Here is a 20463-nt window from a genome sequence, read left to right as displayed (position 1 = left end):
TTTCTGCTGCTTCTTGGCACGGCCCCGTGCTCGCTGAGCACAGGGCGTGTTCAGTCTGCTGCCTTCTCTGTTTTGCTTGGGAGGATGCTGTCGAGGGGTCGGGCAATCCACTTTTGTTCCTTTTCTTGTATTTATGTTAGATTTAGCTGTCTTTTTGCTTCTTTTGTTAATTTGAGCTCATTTAATCCTGAAAATACAAAAGGAAGACAAAAACACACTTTTTTCAACATTAGTACTTAAAAAGGATTAGTTTTATGCCTCATTTGATGTAATTTATATGTTGCATTTTACACACATCAAATATCCCCACACTTGAATTTTTGCTTGTCCTCAAGCAAAACTCTTTAATATGTGGCTTACACTCCCAAATGGAATGGGTAGAAGAGAAGGTTTTGGGCTTGTCATAGAGTGTCGGGATTTTCTAAGACTGTTTAGGTTTTATTTTTATTTATTTACAATCCTATTCGTCATGATTTATTAAAAACTTTTCATAAGATAAATTATTTATTAAGGCATAACATGCCTTTCTAAAATTTCATTTATATACAGGTTCACATACCTCACGGGGGAAATCACTCACACTCGGCCGAAGGTGTATTTTTAGTGAATCACTCGAGAGCGGCATGGAACTTATTCCTACCATAAGCTTGCCAAGCAATCAATTCTCCTCCTTTTTAACTTTATACCTATGTAAATATCAAGAGGACTTTTTGGGTGAAGGGTTAGGCTTGGGCTAAAGGTGGGTAGTTGGGTTAGTGGTTAGTAGAAAAGGGCGAAAGGCGTAAAAAGCGTCGGTTTTCGTAAAACATTTTGTTTTTGTGACTTTTTATTTTTAATGAAGTATTTATTCAAAAAAGCTTTTGTTTGAGGAGTTTTGTTTGTTTATTTCCAACTTCATTGTAACATATATATATATATATATATATATATATATATATATATATATATATATATATATATATATACTTTAGTCACACGAAAACGAGCTTGTTACTAAAATAAATGGTAAAAATAAAAGGGTTTTTGGTGGGTAAAAAGGGTTTTGAGTTAAGAAATGAAAAGGTTTAGGCTCAAACGGGTTAACTAGGGGGAATTTTTGGGTAGGTAAAAAGAAAAATAAAAATAATGGAGTTGAAAGAAAAAAGGGTTAGTCCTAATGACTCCATCATTTACTTACTTGGGTTTAAGTTGGTAAGGACCGAGAATGAATTGTCGTGGCAAGTTCTAGAGTCGTAAGAACCAAGCGGCTATTCACACAAGAAACGAAAAATGAGCATTTAGCGTAAAGATGTATATTTGTATGCTCAATAAAGGCTCAAAACTCACTTTTGTGGGAATGGGTTTTTATATGATCAAGTATATATAATCAAATTTTAACTAAGCTTGTCATGCCGTTTCATAATTTTCTTATGTTGGTTCTTTTTATCACGACGCTATCGGTTATAAACTTATAAAAATATAACCTTGTTAGACTTAGAATTCCCAACTTAAACTTTAGACAAGTAAAAAAAATGAAAATTTTTGAAAAAATTTGGGGTGATTAGCGGTTCCAATAGAGTTTTGTGTAAGGCTTGTTATTAGGACTTGCAAAATTCAAGGTTTTAGCATCCTCCCACACTTAAATTACACATTGTCCTCAATATGTCCCAAAAATAAATTTTTAGGTTGATTGAATGTGTAAAATGGTGTTAAAAGCAAAATTTTATGTTACTGGCAGTCTGGACACGGCCCCGTGGTGACCGGGCACGGCCCCGTGTTCAGGTGCCAGTAACAACAATCAAAGAAAAGAAACAGAAGCCTGGACACGGGGGCGTGTTCGGTGAACACAGCCCATGTCCAGTTACCTGAACTGGGCATTTGTCTGCAGGATGTTCAGCACGGGGCCGTGTTGGCTGGGCACGGCCCGTGCTGAACTTACTGTAATGAAGAAATTGTTGTCGGATGGCCCTGTTTTCGTGCATGGGGCTATGTTTCTCGTTTCCCTTGTTATCCTTGACCATCCCGAGTGTGTTTTATTTATTATGACACCATTCAAACTTTAAAACCATCATTCCATTAAAACCATAGAGAGATCTTACATTACGTTCCTAAAAATAAAAAGAAATAAAAGAAAAACTTAACTAATTAGGTCGGGAGGTACACAAAGTTATCATAAAGAGTTCTACTTTTTGTTAAGAAAATTTCGGGAATAGTTTCCCGATGTAGTAGGACTCTCGGCCGATGGTTTTCTTCCTAGATGTTGTTAAAGCCATTCTTCTATCTCCCTCGGAAGGAAGAAGGTGGCTTCATTTTCCTCAACATCTTGCGGAGGAGGGGGAACAACCACCGGGACCCCTTGTACTATCCCTTGTGGAGGCTCCAGGTCGGCGTACCATTCGGCAGGTATGATGACTTCGGGGACCACGTTCCATGCCCTTTGGGTTATTATAGGTACCAAAGGGGGAGAGGCGAGGAGGTTTAACCTCTGGTGCAAGAGGTTTACCTCTCGGAGACATCCCTCCAGTCCCACCGTTAGATGGTTGATACGGTCGACCAATGCTTCTTCCACCCCCGTCATTTCATCAATAGCCTCTCTTAGGGCGTAAACATAGTTCACAAGAGAGTCTTCCGCCGTTGATGATCTCCTCCCCTGTCGGTTATTTCTTGATGAAGATGTTCCGCTTGTTCTGCTTGCCATTTCTGGGAAATAGGCCGAAGAGAGCTCAATTTTCATGAAACAGAACCTCGGACACGGCCCCGTGCTTGCTGAGCACGGCCCCGTGTCCACTTGTCTGCAGGTTTTTAGACTAAGGAATCTTGGAGTTTTAAATTATTTTTATGGTTTTTAGCCGAGATTTAAGCACAGATAATTTAAAACAAAGTTTTACAACTAATTTTAAGTAAGATTCCTTAGATAATAAGCTTACAAACTTCACATTAAAGGATGGAATCATGGAGTTTCCAAGCTTTCATGGAGGAAATGTTTGAAAAAAATTGAAAGAGGAGGCAATGAATAAAAGTGGAAAAGACAAGATGGTTCTTGGAAACCTTCTTATAGAACTTACCTAGGATAGTATGAGTGAAGATCCCAGGAATCTCTGTCTTTTGAAGTGGTAAAAAATGAGCAGGAATCAGGCTGCATTTAAAGAAAACGACAGCACGTTGGACACGACCCCGTGTTGGTTGGACACGGCCCCGTGTCCAGTTAACATCCTGACACATTTTGTCCATCTTCTGACAAAATCAGCAGAGAATCTTTTTAGGCGGGCACGGGGGCGTGCTGACCTGGACACGGCCCCGTGTCTGAAAGCTGTCTTATGGAGTTTCTCCATTTTCTAAGGAATCTATTCGGATCGGGTGGTTCCTTACTGGATGGAACAACCCCAAAGTGCCTAAGATACCTTAATTGCCCTAGACTAAGACGAGAACGCAAGAGGTTGTCGGTGAGGGTAATTCCTATGTTTATTTTAGGTGGACAAGTCCAACCCTTTTCCGGGCTCTCGTTAAAGAAGGTATAAGCCGAATCGCTCAAGTCTATGTATGCACCGAATGAAGTCGATGGAGAGTCCTTCACGGCACAATCGGCAAAGGCACGACTATCGTCCATGTCTTTGCTAGGTATGAAGGTAGGATTGGGAACAACGAGATTGTTTTCATGCGACCCCACCATTTCTTCTTGGTCATCGTCTTAGGATGGATCAATGAAATCCTTCCTAAGCTCTTTTAACCAATTTAGAACTAGAATTTCTAGTTGAAATAACTTGTCAAGGAGCATTTCTCCTAGAATATCTGGTTGGGCGCATTCGAGGGAGAGATAGTGATTATTTTTACTTTCGCCCCTCTTAAGGTTATAAGGAGACGGTGGGTCTATATAGTGGGGCTTATAATTTTGAAAGTAACATTCTAATTCTTTATGTTTGCCTCCACATAATTGACACCACGTACCATAAGAGTGCCGAAAGTAAAAAGAATTACCATCACTCATGTTTGTGTCAGAAATTACCAACCACCGGGATCTAACGGTTCTGTTTTCAGTAACTGAATCTTGGGCATGGGGGCGTGTTGAGTGAACACGGCCCCTTGTTCAGCTTACTGTCTGACTTAAAACAAGATTGCCAGTTCCAATGATTGGGCATGGGGCGTGTTCAGCGGGAATGGCCCGTGCTGAGTTCTGCAGAAGCTGAAAATTTAAGAAAATCCTAAAAAAATAAAAAGAAAAAAAAATGATTAGGCCGTTGATTCCTAACTTTTTTAAAATCCTTGTGTCCCCGTCAACGGCGCCAAAAACTTGATGTGCGTAAGTGTGTATATGTTTTAGGTATATATTTTAAGCCCTTTTTACACTTTTTATCCAAGTTTTAAATTTATAAAACACGATATTTACTAACACTAAACACACATATGGGCAAGTGCACCCATCGTGGACGTAGTATAGTGTTGGTAAGATACCGAGGTCGTCCAAGGACACAAGAGCTTTTAGTACCGGTTTATCCTCAACGTCTAATCAAATCAAAATGTTAGAAAAAAGATTTTTAAACTAAGAAAATAAAACTAAATGCTGAAAAATAAAATAAAATAAAAATAAAAACAGATAGACAAGATGAATCACTTGGATCCAACTCGTGTATTAGTATAACCTTTGATTATTTTCACACTTTTGCACTTGTTTAAGAGTTTATATTAGTTATTGTAGTAGGCCCTTCTTTTGAAGGCGACGTTACCCTTAACCCAGTAGTTTGAGTCAGCAAGGATACAATCCTAAAGGGTCGGATTATTGAAAGATAATTAATTAAGTTATTAATGCAAATTATGGTAGGCCCCTCTTTTGGAGGTGACGTTACCCTCGACTAAGTAGTCTGAGTCAACAGGGATACAGTCCTAAATAGCCGGGTTATAGTATTAATAGTAGTTAACTTATGAGGGGATCAAAGAGTTTGGACCCCCGCCATCCAATACCTTTGGGTATTGAAGGAGGTCCTACTAAATTTGACCCAGTTCCTTTGCAGGACCTCTAAACGCTGAACAAGGGCAAGACCCTTACCAAACTGTTCCCTTAACCCCCGACCAGGTAGCCAACATACCTCCATATAGACCGTGGAGATATGAATGGTGAAAATCTTTTATTTTATATAGACAGTAAAATAATACCAAGACACCATGGACAAACGATAAGGAAGAATCACCTTCAACATAAGAAACTAGTTATTAAAGTCATTAATACAAAACCAATTAAGAAGTGCAAAAGATTAAAAATAAAAAGTATTATACTAAACACTTGTCTTCACCAAGTGATGTAAGAGACTTAGGCAAACATGGCCTTGATTGTCAAGAACTCTTACGATCAATCTTGGATCCCGAGACGACTCACACACTCTATGATGGACAATGGATGATGGTGGTGGATGATGGTGTTGTGATGGTGGTGGGTGGTGGATGAAGTGTGAGAGAGGTGGTGTGCCAAGGGATGAGTTGCAATGAATCCAAACACTCCTATTTATAGGCTGAACAGAGGCCTGGGCACGGCCCCATGTCCGCTGGGCACGGCCCCGTGCCCGTCTGACACTATCTCTCTTCATTAATTGTAATTCGCAATTACAATTAATGCGCCTGCAGTACTTTGGGCACGCCCCCGTGTCCACTGGGCACGGCCCTATGGCGAGCAATAGAAACTTCTACAGGTTTGTCTTTTCTACTGCTTCTTAGGCATGGCCCCATGCTTGCTGAGCACGGGGCGTGTTCAGTCTTCTGCCTTCTCTGTTTTGCTTGGGAGGATGCTGTCGAGGGGTCGGGCAATCCACTTTTGTTCCTTTTCTTGTATTTATGTTAGATTTAGCTGTCTTTTTGCTTCTTTTGTTAATTTGAGCTCATTTAATCCTGAAAATACAAAAGGAAGATAAAAACACACTTTTTCCAACATTAGTACTTAAAAAGGGTTAGTTTTATGCCTCATTTGATGTAATTTATATGTTGCATTTTACACACATCAATTACCAACACTATTAGATCTCACATGGGCCATATACCTTCAATTATATTGGACCGATAAAACTACTAATATATCAATTCCCTAGAAATTCATATGATTACCAACATTCTTTTATCAATTAACAACAATCATCAAGACCATCAAAATCATGTTAATCAATCGTACACATAATCATTACTAGGGCTATATTCATTAACATGTTCGGATTTATAAGAACGATATCATTAAACATGTACACACGAAATCAATCAAGGAATAATTTATACTAACCGAGAGTGTTGAGATTTTGCACAAGAATGAGTTGGAGATGATGCTCGAACAGAAAGAGGGAAAGCCTACATGTTGCCGTCGAATGAAGAAGATAGAGAGCACTAGGGTTTGATAACTGACGTTTTGCGTACAATGAGTAAATATAAAATAGATCGATGTTGGGCCTTATCTGGGCCAAAAGCCCATTTCTGCGAAACATCCATGGGACCACGAAACTCCCTAAGTTTCGTTGACTAGTGGTGATGACGAAAGTCCATGTTTCGTCGAGTACAGTTTGAGGTTGTTGCACTAATGTTTCGTCGGGTATAATTGTAATTTGTGAACAGTTTAACAGTTTATAATAAGTTTGTAACAACTAATCAACCCATAATTTACACATACTCACATAATACACATACTCAAATAAATTTCAAAGACAGAGTTTGTAACAAGTAACGTATTAAGGAAAGGTTTTGGAAACTCGGGTTGTCACATTACGTCTAATGTCCAAGTTTGATCACATTTGACTTCATCTGCGGCAGTCCAATGACTTTCTTGGTTTAATAATCCGTTCAATATCAGCGTTGTTTATCACCCTTTGTGAGCATTGGAAGTCCATTATTAATCGAGACCGCATTATTAATTATAATGAAGCAATGAAGATTGAATGTGCAAAACCATAACCGTTTTTTACTACGGAAACGGTGGCTATAGGAAATACAAACCTGACACGAACCACAACGGACTCAGACTCATGCTACCCTTGTCGTTCCGTATTTTCTCCTTTTCTAATTCTCGAAGAATATCGTAACGTAACGTATGACACATGATAAAAGCGGTTCTCTAGACAATCTGGGATTATGTTCCGTTTTATTACAATCGTGAGTTGGTCAAACCTTTCTAAAAGTAGAAAAAAATAAAACAGAAGAAAGTGTTCCTCTTGTTACCAAGCATGTCATCTGAAACAATTAACAGGACATTGTTAAAAGGGAGAATCTATTGGAACACCTGATTGAGAGAAACTTCTTCGAGCTAACTGCCGATATCTCATCCTTCTGTTGTTCAGTATTTCCGAGATGATTCAAGTAAGTCCTATGAAGCAATTGTCTGTCTACAAATTCCAACAAATTGTGGGTTAATAGATTCCGAATCTGTTATTTCAGTTATTTTGGTTGATTCAGTACTTCAAGGCATGCTTGTTTGGGTGATTTACAAAAATACAAATGCATTCCACGGTAAACGATGCAGCTGATGAAACCGAAGCTGTTATTTCTGTTGTTCAGTACTTCCGAGACGATTCAAGTGAGTCCTATGAAGCAAGTATCTGAACCAACCGAAATCTACAAATTCCAACAAATTGTGTCTAATGCAAGGATCTTCAAATGTAGTGTGTACGTTAAATACCGGTCGCCGCTTTTAACGTATTTTAGTTGGTTTCGAATATACCCAAAGTAGTTGATCACGCTCTTATATACATTCAAAATTATATTTTAACAGACACTACTAAATATGGATGCATTTAGTAGTGTTTGTTTGAGAACCTGATTCAGATACACAACAGTCTCTTTGCTTCGTCCACTAGAACTATTTGTGTATGCATTCTTTTGGTAGTTAACAACGCTATTTAGAAAAAAATGTGTTACGAGGAAAGATGACCGAATAGAGATCTGAACAAACCGAAATCCACAAATTCCAACAAATTGTGTCTAATGCAAGGATCTTCGAATGCGGTGTGTACGTTAAATACCGTTCACCGCTTTTTTAGTTGCTTCTCTTGTTAAGTTTCTGAACCAACCAAAATCCACAAATTCCAACAGTTTTTTCGTCGCTAATTTCTCCACTCACCGTGAAATCGAAGAGTTTCTTCGTAGATTCTGTCCGGTTTCAAAGCCGATTGAGGATTACGAGTGTTCTAGACTAATTCAAGGTATGCTTGTTTGGGCGATTTACAAAAATACGGATGCATTCCACGGTACACGATGCAGCTGATGAAACCGAAGCTGTTATTTCTGTTGTTCAGTACTTCCGAGACGATTCAAGTGAGTCCTATGAAGCAAGTGTTTGTCTATTCAATTGAGAGGAATCATTGCATTACATCCCCGTTGAAAACAAGTGGTTGTAATGATGGAACCCTTGATTTGAAAAACATTTTTGAAAAATTTATACTTCAATACGCATCGTATAGGCCTATACGAACGTATTAATCGATGAATTTACTGAAATACCCCTGGTTATCTTATAAATTCAGGGGTATTATTGAGAAAATTCAAAGTTTAATACGAATCGTATAGGCCTATACGATGTGTATTAAGCTGATATACGATACAACATAGGCCTATACGATCGTATATGGCATTATTTCAAATTTAGTGTTATCGTGTTTCCCTCGGTTCGACGCGTATACGTCTCGTTTTTTGCCGAACTTTCGCATATTTTGCCGTTTTATTACGTATACCTTCAACATAAGTCCTTTCGGTGCCGTTCGGTTGCGTGCGAATATCGTATTCTATGATTACGTACAATTTTGTTTGTAATCCACTTTTACTCCATAGTGTCGTATTATATGTATACGTGTGTGGAAATATCGTTAGTCGCGTATTTTGACGTATTTGAGCGTATTCTAACGTATTTTAGCTTATTTTAACCTATTTTAGGGTATTTTTACATATTTCGGCGTAATTTAACGTATTTTGGCGTATTTTAACGTATTCTAACGTATTTTAGCGTATTTTGGCGTATTTTAGCGTATTTTGGCATATTTTAGTGTATTTTAGCGTATTTTTACCTGTTTTAGCGTATTTTTACGTATTTTTGCGTATTTTATCGTATGTTAACGTATTTTATCGTTTCTTAACATATTTTAGCGTATTTTAGCTTATGTTGAAGGATAACGCTAACAAGTTCTCCACAGTTTGTTATTCAGATGTCTATTCAGTCATCTTTCCAAATTACAACACATGATAAGTTTAAACTTTATAGTGTGTGATTTGACCAGGAAAGGATTGGAGGTGATTTATATTTTTAATAAGCTGTCACAGTTGTCAAATTCGTTGCATGCATTCATATATTGTTTAGACAACAACAGGTAATAAACAGATTGTTGGACTTGTTGTTCCAAATGCACGCCTCAATTCATCTTTTTTACTCTTTTCTTCGATTTCAACAAATCTTTTCCTTTTCCTTCAATTTCGAGAACATTCTTCGTAACATGAAGAGGTGTCGGGTTCTTCTACTAGTGGTATTTTAATGAAGTATTGAAGATTGAATGTGCAAACCACAACCGTTTTTTACTACGGAAACGGTGGTTATACGAAATACAAACCGCAATCGTTTGTGACTATGGGAAACACAAGTTTTCTTTTTGAGCTTAATGGATGTCCGTTGTCTCAGTTGAGGTGTGCATTATTTAAATCTGAATATAACTAGATGTTATGTGTAACTTCATTAAACCAAGAACAAAGCCTATTTCAAAACACATGTAGATGAAGTCAAAATGTGATCAAACTTAGACATCAGTTGAGGTGTGCATTGTTTAAAATGTGATCAAACTATGACTTTGTACACTTTGTAGGAAAAATGGAGTGTTAAGGTTTGGATATTGTGTTTTAGTGATCTTCACTCGGATGTGGTATGCCTGGGTGTTATTCTCGGATGAGCTGGTTTGCTACTAATCTCTCAGAGTTGGGCCTCCGGGGTTATATGATTGGGATGTGTTATTCTCGGATGAGCTGGTTGCTGGAGTATTGGGCCTTTATTCAGGCGGTTCAGACTTATTTCAGGGGTACAAGCTGGGTATATCAAAGGCTTAATAGTTGCTGGTGGACTATTCTGTTCTGGAAGGCCCAGCTTTGGGTTGTTCAGCAATGAGTGATGGCCCAAATTTTGCCCAATTGCAGCTCCTTGATGGCCCAGCTTTCGGTTGCTAGTCTATACGTTTCGAAAGCCCAAAGAGGGTATATGTCGTACTGGTGGGCCTGGCTGATATTCAGGCGTTATGATCCTATGGTATTCCCCAAGCAGCTGATTTTTGGATCCACAAAAGGGTGTTGTGTCAACTCTGTTATATGGAAAATCAAGTCTCCATGGATTGTGAATTATCATTGGTATCGCTATATTATTACGCGTACATATAACTTTTGTTATCAAATATAGCTATGTCGTATTGTTAGCATAGATACTTGGAGTTGTAGTGTTAGGTTCTTTTGTAACCCAAGACAGGGCTGGATGGTTTCTTATTTTTGGTCCCCAAAGTCTGTTTTGGGGATGATACGGGGGTATCAGGTATGCCCCTTTGATGATGTAACTTTTTATTGGGTTTGTTATACATTTTCCGGGTTATGCCCTTTATCCAAAAAAAAACAAACAAACTAAACCACTGTGATCTTTATGGAACTAACTTCAACATCTTTAACAGGAGTATTTTGTAAGAAAGATTGATGGAGGCAAGGTTTAAAAAATGGAAATGAGTTTCGAGGCGTTTTCCCTCGGCCTCACGAGGCGTAAGTATCGAGGCGAAACAAGGCGTAAGGCCGAGGCGGTATTAATATATAAATATAAAATTATATATATTATAAAAAAATTAAATACTTAACATCAAAAAAGGAGTTTTCTCATCAATTTCATTAGATTCAGTAGTTAAAAACACAAACAACAGCCATAACTTAATCATTAACAGCAGCCATAACTTTAACAACAGAAAAAAAAAACATTAATAGCACGAAAAAATATTAACAGCAGCCATAACATTTACAGCAGAAAAAAACATTAACAGTAGCAATATATATATTCATGATCGATTAAAAAAAGCATTGAGAATGAATTAACAATAATCATCAATTAATAATCATCAAAAGCGGCCATAACAGAATCAATAAATAGCAGAAAGTATCATTAAAATCAGCCATAACATAATCAATTAACAATCATCATCATCAATTATTAAGAAACAAAATAGTTCAAGATTAAAAAAAGCATTAAAGAAAACTTACCTTGTATTGAAGATTGAAGAAGAATCATGATTTCAAGATTGCAGATGGGTTTTTGTGTATTTGGGATCATGATTTCAAGATTAACCCTATAAAAGCTACTTAAAGAAACAAAAAAAAAATCCGCGCTAGTTTATCATTGCCGCCAATAAGTTTGCCGCCTACGCCTCGACAAAATAGTTAGAGGCTATGAAATGCTTAGAGGCTGCAGTGGAGCGTCGTGTATGCGAGGTACTTCATCGTTCTCATCACATCATAAACATCTATGGTTCCAACACCAACTCAAGTTAAACCGGTTTAGTATCATGTTCTTAAGATTTTATGGCTTATTTGTGCAGGGAACCCGACTAGAACTATGTGCAAACAACAGGGTAGGGTTGCTATCAGACATAACTAGAGTTCTTCAAGAGAAGGGGCTAGCAGTACTGAGAGCAGATTTAGCAACGAAAACCGACAAATCTACAGTGGATATTACGTTCTATGTGATGGACAGAGTTGGAAACAATGTGGACGTTGAGTTGGTGAAATCCATGAAGAGAGAGATGGGTCTAATAGATCTAGTAGTGAAAAATGAGAAAGTTGTGAAGCCATCACCTGCTGTGAAGCCCAGGTTCTCAATTGGAGATATCTTTAAGTCTCAATTGAAGACAACTGGTGACCCATTCAACTTGTCTCCTTTAAACTTCCTAACAATAGTGAAAGTGTTCCTGCAAAAAAGACTTTTCAAATTACCAGTTCGTAATACTTTAGTCAGGTCGCTTAGTCAAAATATGGAACAACATGTCCGAACCATCCAAACTAATAAATCCGAACCAGCCAAAAAATCATAAAACTCCAAACACAACATACAATTACACCACAGCCAAACCCGCACCCAGACCCGCAACAATTTGAAAACCCACCCCGAACAATCTGAAAACCCACGCCCAACACACCCCAAGACCCGCAACAATCTGAAAACCCAAGCCCAACCAGCACCCTGACCCGCAACAAAACCTAAAAACCCAAGCCCAACCCACACACGGATCTGCAACAATATGAAAACCAATCCGTAACAAGCTGAATACCCAGCCCCAACCCTACACACAACCTGTAACAACCCTTAACAGCCAAGCCCAACCCACACCTATACCCGAAACCCTAACGACACTTGTCTTTTACTAAAAAACTCAAACATCATGGAATCAAAACCTTAAATTGACAAAAGCCCCACCTAATCGACTAGAATGTATGTGTATTAAACTAAAAAAATGACACAAATCTCCTGAAATTACAAAGAAATTAGGAATGTACATACCCATTTTGGATGTTAGTGGGTTGTTGGTGATGACGGTGGGTTCTGACATTCTGTTGATTATTGGTATATTTAAATTCTCAAAGTACTAATGACCGTGCCATCCAAGAAGATTCAACGATGGAAGCCATGAACAAAATATTATAGATCGATTTCAAATACCTTCCAACCTACACAAGAAATGAAACTTTAAGAATTAGGGCACCAAATAAGATAAAACAATAAATCCTCATCAACCTAAAATCCGTAGGGGCTGTTGAATGAAGATGAAGGGTTGTTGAACGAGGATAAAAGGGGCCTTCTCAATAGGTGGTGGTTCAAAAATTTGGAAATTGATACAGAGGCAACATGAGAAACAGATTGGAGTTATGGCCTTGTTGGTGGGGGATTTGAGAGGATAGGTTAGGGAAAAGAAATTTAGGGGTGAAAATAATTATGGATACAGGAGGGAAACCAAAAATTTTCAAAGGGTTTCAACTTTTAAGGTGAGAAACTTTTAGTGTCACGTATTCAAATATATAAAGTGCCGTTAAAAACTTAAAAGAGTGGCTTAATTGCTAAATGCCATTAAAAGTGTGTGCTAACAAAGTATGACATACCTAAAGTGCCACTAAAAGCTAAAATTAGTGGCACAAAAGTTAAGTGCCACTAAATGGCATTTTTTTGTAGTGTTGGTAATTAATATTAGAACTTGTGTGAACATGTTCGGCTCGTGATTCCAGTTTTAAGGTCGGTTCGCAACTGAAAGTCGAGCAGTTTGACTTCTACTTTTACTGTCATTTCTGACCCGATTTAGCTAAGTTAGCTACTGAATTTAAGTTGTATTATGATCGTAATACAATGTAGGATAACCCTCTAAGGTTATATTACATGATCATAATCAGATGATTCTGAGTTTATATGCAAGTTTCTATATTGTGTCAACTTTGACCAAAATCCCCTTTTTGCAAAAAATAAGATTTTAATCAACAATGAACTTGCAAATGATTTACCTAATGATACGTTAATATATTTAACATAATTTGATAATATAAAACTGATCATAACCTATGTTTTGATACAAGATTGTAAATTATGTTATTTAATGACCGAAACGCTCTTTTTACGTATAGTAGGGTCTTAAACCATAACTATCATACAAAAATAAAATACCCACTGTTATTATAACATAATTTAAGTATTTTCACAGTAAGTACTTGATTATAACTCAAACTTTTAAACAAGTTTTCAAATTATGTTATATAATGACCACAATGCCCCTACGGTGCATAGTTTGGTCTTAAATCATAAAACCCATACATGTTTGATTACTTACTGATATTATATCACTAGTCGTTTACCCGCGCGATGCGGCGGGAAACATATCACTTACGTTGGTGAGTTTAGGGTTATGTATAGGGACGTAGTTTCCGATGTGGCATGCGACGAAGATGGTGGCAGTGTAGCAGAACGTGAGGGTCGGTAGCCGCCTTCTTCAGCGGCGGAGAATCAGCGGTGTGCGGCGATTGGTGGTTATTGTGTTACGGCCGGTTACCGGCTTTAGGAGAAAACAAAGAAAATTGTGTGATTCTAGTTATGTTATGTGGGGTTTTAAAGATGCGGGTAAATCAACGCTTTTGAATGATGAATCATATCATCAGTTACAATGAGGCCTTCGGCAGTGGCAAAGCTTGACGTTTTCGACGAGGGTTAACTATGTAAATAACATTTAAAAAAAGAAAACACTGACATCTGCACGATGCGGCGGGAGTGGCGATTTACAATAGAATACTCGTTTACTGTTCGTTTATTAGTCGTCTCGTGATATTACGGTATTGGTGTGGTACCAATAGTTAGTATGGAAATCCAAAAAATAACAAATAGCATGGAAAAGTTTAAAATACATGAATCTCGTGTCAATATGGTCAAACTTTCGCTACTATGGGGCTAGCTTAACCTAGGGAGCGAATTAATTTGGATTTATCGATATAAAAAGGAGTTACATGTAGTAAAAGTATGGTCAATGCTAATATTATTGGAAGTCAAAATGCATGTAATACTTTTAGTCAAAAGGCTATTTTTCTGAAAATGGTTGGTGAAAATGTGGCAGCAACGACAATTTACAAAGCGTTACTCGTTTTCTATCGGTTGATCAATCGTTTCATGATACTGTATAGTATCCGTTTGTTTTCTTATTGGTAGTATCAGTGTGATCTATATATGTAATGGGCCTTGTAAAAAGTTAGGTCGTCCATTAGGTTTCTTATATACCCATGTAATATGCCGGTATAACAATATAAATTATATAACTCATAACCTTATAATAAAAGAAATATAAATATAAGTGAAGGCTTTGTTTGATTTCTTCAACACGGGGATAGTAGAAAGTGACGTGTATCTTTTAATAAATCAGTTTAGAGTAATATTCACTAAAAATAGCCTTTTAAAGCATTCACAAAATCACATTAGACTCTGTATCTACCCTATAATTTAACAAAAAGTGTTGTATCTTTGTAATTTAACTCTCACTCTCGACATCTTGTTCCCATCAGTATCTTTATATTCTTTCATTAATAATTTCTTTCTTTCTTTATTTTGTTTAACTATTATTTTAATTATCTAATCATTATACTCAGGTCACGGGTTAATTGATTTTATGATTATCTTTATTTTACGTATCAAACAAAAAATTAGCCCATGATTACAACGCAAGTGAAGAACTAATCTCGTAATCTAAGAATGCATAAAATGTATATCTTGGTAGATGGGTCGATTTGAAAAGGGTATTAAATGGCTAAATTGTTAAAAGTATAACAATGAAGGTGTTCTAGTCATCAACACCAGAGCATACAAACAACATCAAATGACAAAATTAAGTTTTTTTTTATAATGGCAACATAGAATATATAATCACCAAAACACGAGGGCATACAAACACCACCAGTAAGAAAAGAAACTGGGGAATACAAAATTAAACGCTGATGGAAAAATCCCCTAATAACTCTAAAACACCCTATTTTAGTTCAATATACACCAAGATTAAACATCACATGCCAATATATAAGAAAGCAATCAAACCACCACATCATTCGTCGCTGCTATCAAGACTTCGAATCTGTTGAAATTTATGAATCTAAGACAACTAAAAAAGAGCATCCATGCACTATTATGCCAACAATAGCTGCAAAAGCCAAAAAGGGCCATTAAATATACTTACACAAGTAAAATTGTTAATTAAACAAAAAACTTGAGGCTGGACAAGCAAGTTTGTATCAAGATAGTGGTAAATTTTCACCGACATGTCCGAGTCTTTATCTTCATCAAGGCTGTTATGCCATTTTCTTTGGTGTGACGATTCAAAACTGAGATCCATCCTATGACGATTCAATATTTAGATCCATCCTATGACCAGAAACATTAATTTCAAATCTAATTCTTGAAACCGTTTAACCGAACTTACTCTTGAGATTAGCGAACAGGTTCTCGCTAACGAATCTTGACGTCTCCGGTCCACCATGTCCGTCATAGACGCCGAAATTTATACCTTCTTCGATGATAGTTTAGAACGAAACAAACCAATTACGAAATTTATACCTTCTTCGATGAACACGGATAACCCTACATTCGTTGCTTTCAACATTGCATTTTCATCCTTGGTAGAAAGCAAGAAATTTTCAGGCTTGAGATCCTTATGCACGACAACCAGTCCTCATTTAGTAAATATCCAAAAAGACCTAATCTCTAAAAAGGAATAAATGAAGTGTGTCCCCATTTAGTACCCACAAGTCACAATTTCCAGCTTGCTTAAACATTTTCTTTTCAAGTCTTGACATAAATGATTTTGATATATTACCGCCATGAAAACAAAAACATGTTACATTTTGGTCTGGTCCAGTTCTGAAAAAGCTAACTCCCCTTTTAAGTTTTACCCTTTAGCTGGTTTTACAAAATCCATTTGTCTAACCTGATAAGCCCCATTCGGCCACCTTACCATATGAAAAAACCAGAAGACGTTATAAATAAGTTAAAAAAATAAATCAAGTTCTCTTTGTCAATTTGATGTGAAGAAAAAAAAAATATGATTGTCCTTCTACTAATTGTGAGCTAATTGGTTTGATCCAATAAAACATGGTGATTTTGCAAATGGGTCTCAAAATAAAGGGGGTAGTTCGTCCCTTTTCTCAAGGAAAAAGATATTTGATACCCATTTTTTAAGATGGCAGTTGGGACTCTTTTTAGTGCTAGTCCATAACCTGGATTACAAAACCATTGAGCCCCACACACATTTTATATTTAAAACCAACTCCACGCGTGTTTAACGAAAGCGCGTATATTTTTGCTCACTTTTAGCAGTACACAAATCACCTTGGGATACCAAAGAGCTTTTAGGTTAGTGGTACCAAGGTGTGACGACTGATGAAATGTGTCATTTTCATTGAGGTTGAGAGTCCAAGTCCTGTCTGAGTTAGCCGTTCTAAACGGATTTTTGTTTTAAAATATTATACATCTTGAAGTAGAAGATACACGTCAAGATGAGTATAAAAGCAACTCATGACCGTTGAATAATTGGGCCCTTTTCCACTTTCTGTTTTTTACTATTTCCAACTCCTTACATTACATAAACCAATCATATAACATTTTATACAAATTTTAAAATATACACCGTCAAATAAAACTTTATCATCAGTTGATGTCATATTCAGCAAAAACCGATTATTAATTTAGTTATTGAACACACAACACACATCACCGTCTAATCCTACTCCTAAAAACCGATTATATCTCAACTGAAAACGCGATAACAAGAAACCATAAGGAGAGATACCTCTTTAGAATCAGCATTTGTCGGTGCAATGTAGCGGTTACCCTTACTATTAATCGTCGGGTCAGCACTCCCACCAATCGAATACATCTTACATTTCGTAAATCATTATTCACCACATGAAAATACCCATGTCTACACCTTGGCATCCTCTGTATCAAACCTTTCCCAAATGATTAAAAGCAAAACCATCAGCAGGAAATTGTGATAAAGAAATAAAAAAACTTAAAACAACTGAAATAACAAAGACTTACCCAGGTTCGTACAACTTAAGACACATTCCTGCAATCCCGCTCCAGCTTTCATACAACTTAAGCATACATCTAGTCACCAGCTACCATAGGCATAAACATACGCACCACATCAAAGCCAATCACAATCAAAATCAATTTGTCTGCAAGCAACATTCGTCAGATTATAACTTGTTTTTCTTTATAAAAATACATAGAGATAAATTGATTGTATATGTGCCACATTAAGCTATACACAACTAACCAATTGGTTGCAGCTGCCATAGAGAACAACTGAAACGAATAACTACATTATATTAACGGTGGTTATGCTGTATACCTGTAAGGAATATGGAGGTGGGTTGTTGCAGCACCATATCTTTTGGCAAGCCCAAAATCTATAATATAAACCTGGTGGATAAAGAATAGAAGTCAAGCATGATAAAGAAACTGAAAAGGATACACAAAAATCAAATTTGGCAATACGACTTTTTGATCAGTAATAGCAAAGTACGGTCCTGATTATCACCTGCTTTGCTTTTCGACCAAGACACATGAGAAAATTATCAGGCTTAATATCTCGATGCAGAAACCCTTTAGAATGAGCATACTCAATTCTTGTTATCTGAAATGAAAAAGAGATTAGCCAGTTAATCTGCTGTAATAAACAACGAAGTAAGTATTACAGTAACCAATAAATTACACTCCAATTGTGAATTTAAGGAAATAAACAGATTTCTTACGAATATAGAACTGATCAAACATCAGACGACTCAACAGAAACTAAGAGATCTAAGTTGTGAAAAACCATAAATCCACCTGGAAGGTGACATCTATATAACAGAAACTAAGAGATCTAAATTGTGTATACACATACTTACCATTTGATCAGCCAACATCTCGACCGTTTTCAATTGAAATTTCCTCCCACAATACACAAACAGGTCCTCAAGACTCGGTCCTAGCAAATCAATAACTAAAACGTTATCCTCTCCATCTACACCAGACCATTTTATGGAAGGTATACCACCTACAAGTGAAAACAAAAGATAAGAAATCATATCATTCAGAGTGAAATAAAAGATAAACATATAAATCTGCATTGTGATATTACTATCAAACCACAAATACTTCCTCCCTGAAAAAGATTGTACAACTTAGCTTCATACAAAAGTTGTGGATGTTTAGTCTTATTATTCTCCTGCAAAATCAAAAAACCAACATTAGCTCTAAACTCAAAATAAAACCAGTTCAAACCCTACCTCAACCAGGTTGTCGGAACCTACCTCAACTACCAGCTACCGCCAGATGCTTGTCTCATTTGCCACCAATCTGCTCGAGAATCCCACTGCCGGAACCCTAATCGGCTGATTGCAACCATATGCCTTTCCTATATATCCGTATATTCTCGACCTGTACCAACCATGATTCGAACAATCTGTAATCAACATAAATGGGACAGTCGGGTTGACTTGGGTTGCCCTAAACACCTTTTGTTCCAAAAACTCTTTATTATTAATAAAATTGTGTGATAAATATATATTTTGAGAAACCTCATATATGTTTTATATGAACTTCGGCCTACACCCATTTAACTTGTTCAGTCCATTTAACCAACGTCTTTTATGGCTATTTAATACCCATGGGCCCATTATAGATTAAGCTCAAACCTAGCCGCCATCGTTTCGGTCCCCAAACAAAAGGTTTCTCTCAACTGTACCAACTAATTTGATCTGTTTAGAATACCTGTGCTTTCTAATACCGTCACAGCTCCATTCAAATCAATTGCAGATGATATTTTGCGCTGTAAAACTCAAACCTATCACAACTTCATCTAACCAAAATATCATTACTCGATTGGAACCATCAAAATTTGCTTACATATAAAGACATACCCCAAAGACCATAATACTCAATTCTTCATCTTAAAATCATCACTCGATTACCAAGCTACCAAAAGATAAAAAAATATTAGATACATTTCATATTGTGTGTGCTAAGTTAGGTGAATTGTTGCTGCTTTTATAACATGATATTCATTTGAAACATCTAGTATAATGGTCTGCTTTCAAAGTGGAACAAAATAGAAAGCCAAAGAAACATAAAAAATCAAACTGATGGAATCAAAGCATACCGTCAATATTCCACTCCTCCACTTGTGTCTCTTCTGTTTGACTGTTTCCTCACTCCACCGCCACCGTGCTGCCAGTTCTGGGCGGAAAACAATAAACATAAAGATAACAATTTAGGAAATATGAGCCGAAAGTCAGGTTAGGAAACAGGTCAAAAGAGTTATTATGTGCGGGTTCACCAGATGCGACGGCTAGGGATCCATCTGCACACCACACTGTCATGGGTGGGGTCATGGATTCGAAATCGAATGAAAGTAACATCCTAGATCTGGTGAAATCCCCGCTTTTCCTCGTCTCACGATCTCCTGAAACCCTAGTTTTAAACATGCTTAAACCCTGGATTCAATTTAATAACGCAAACATCAGTCTAATAGATAAAATACACAATACGCAAAGTTAATTAGGGTTTCAAATGTACCTTAACAGCCACCATTGCTACTCACCTCTTCAAATGTACCTAAAAACTTCAAGAATTTGCTCTCCTAAACACACCTTCATCATAAATTCATCAAATAACAACCAAAAACAAACATTAACATAATAATAAAGTTTGACCAAAAAACAGAGAGTGGCAAGTTTTAACCTTACTATGGCAATAAAAATCCAGATCTGAATCGCACACACAACACCTAGATCTGAATCTCTTGGATCTGAATCGCTTGGATCGTGCGAGAGAGAGAGCAGATGGAAAGGCGGATCTGAATAGCTTGGATCGCCAGAGAGATAGCAGAGAAACCCTAGAATCCAGATCTGGATCTGGAATCGCCAGAGAGAGAGAGACTGGTGAGTTGTGAGAGAGATGAGAGA

The 20463-nt window shown here is 37.0% G+C and overlaps 1 long non-coding RNA gene across 2 annotated transcripts; it reads right to left on the bottom strand.

Annotated features, from left to right (window-relative positions):
* Positions 1 to 19309: 19309 nt before the first annotated feature.
* On the bottom strand, positions 19310 to 19883 carry LOC110891889. 2 transcript variants are annotated; one of them, XR_004872296.1, is made up of 4 exons: positions 19836 to 19883; positions 19659 to 19726; positions 19406 to 19474; positions 19310 to 19328 (listed from the first exon to the last, which is right to left on the bottom strand). It is a non-coding gene; the product is annotated as an uncharacterized LOC110891889 (long non-coding RNA). The 2 variants fall into 2 exon arrangements; XR_002565643.2 differs by lacking the exon at positions 19310 to 19328 and having other exon boundaries at positions 19349 to 19474.
* Between the last annotated feature and the right edge of the window lie 580 nt (positions 19884 to 20463).

The sequence above is a fragment of the Helianthus annuus genome, chromosome 11 (genome assembly GCF_002127325.2).
Source record: "Helianthus annuus cultivar XRQ/B chromosome 11, HanXRQr2.0-SUNRISE, whole genome shotgun sequence".
Taxonomy (NCBI): domain Eukaryota; kingdom Viridiplantae; phylum Streptophyta; class Magnoliopsida; order Asterales; family Asteraceae; genus Helianthus; species Helianthus annuus.
The sequence above is the reverse complement of the archived record's forward strand: the minus strand, read 5'-3'. Positions and strand labels throughout refer to the sequence as shown.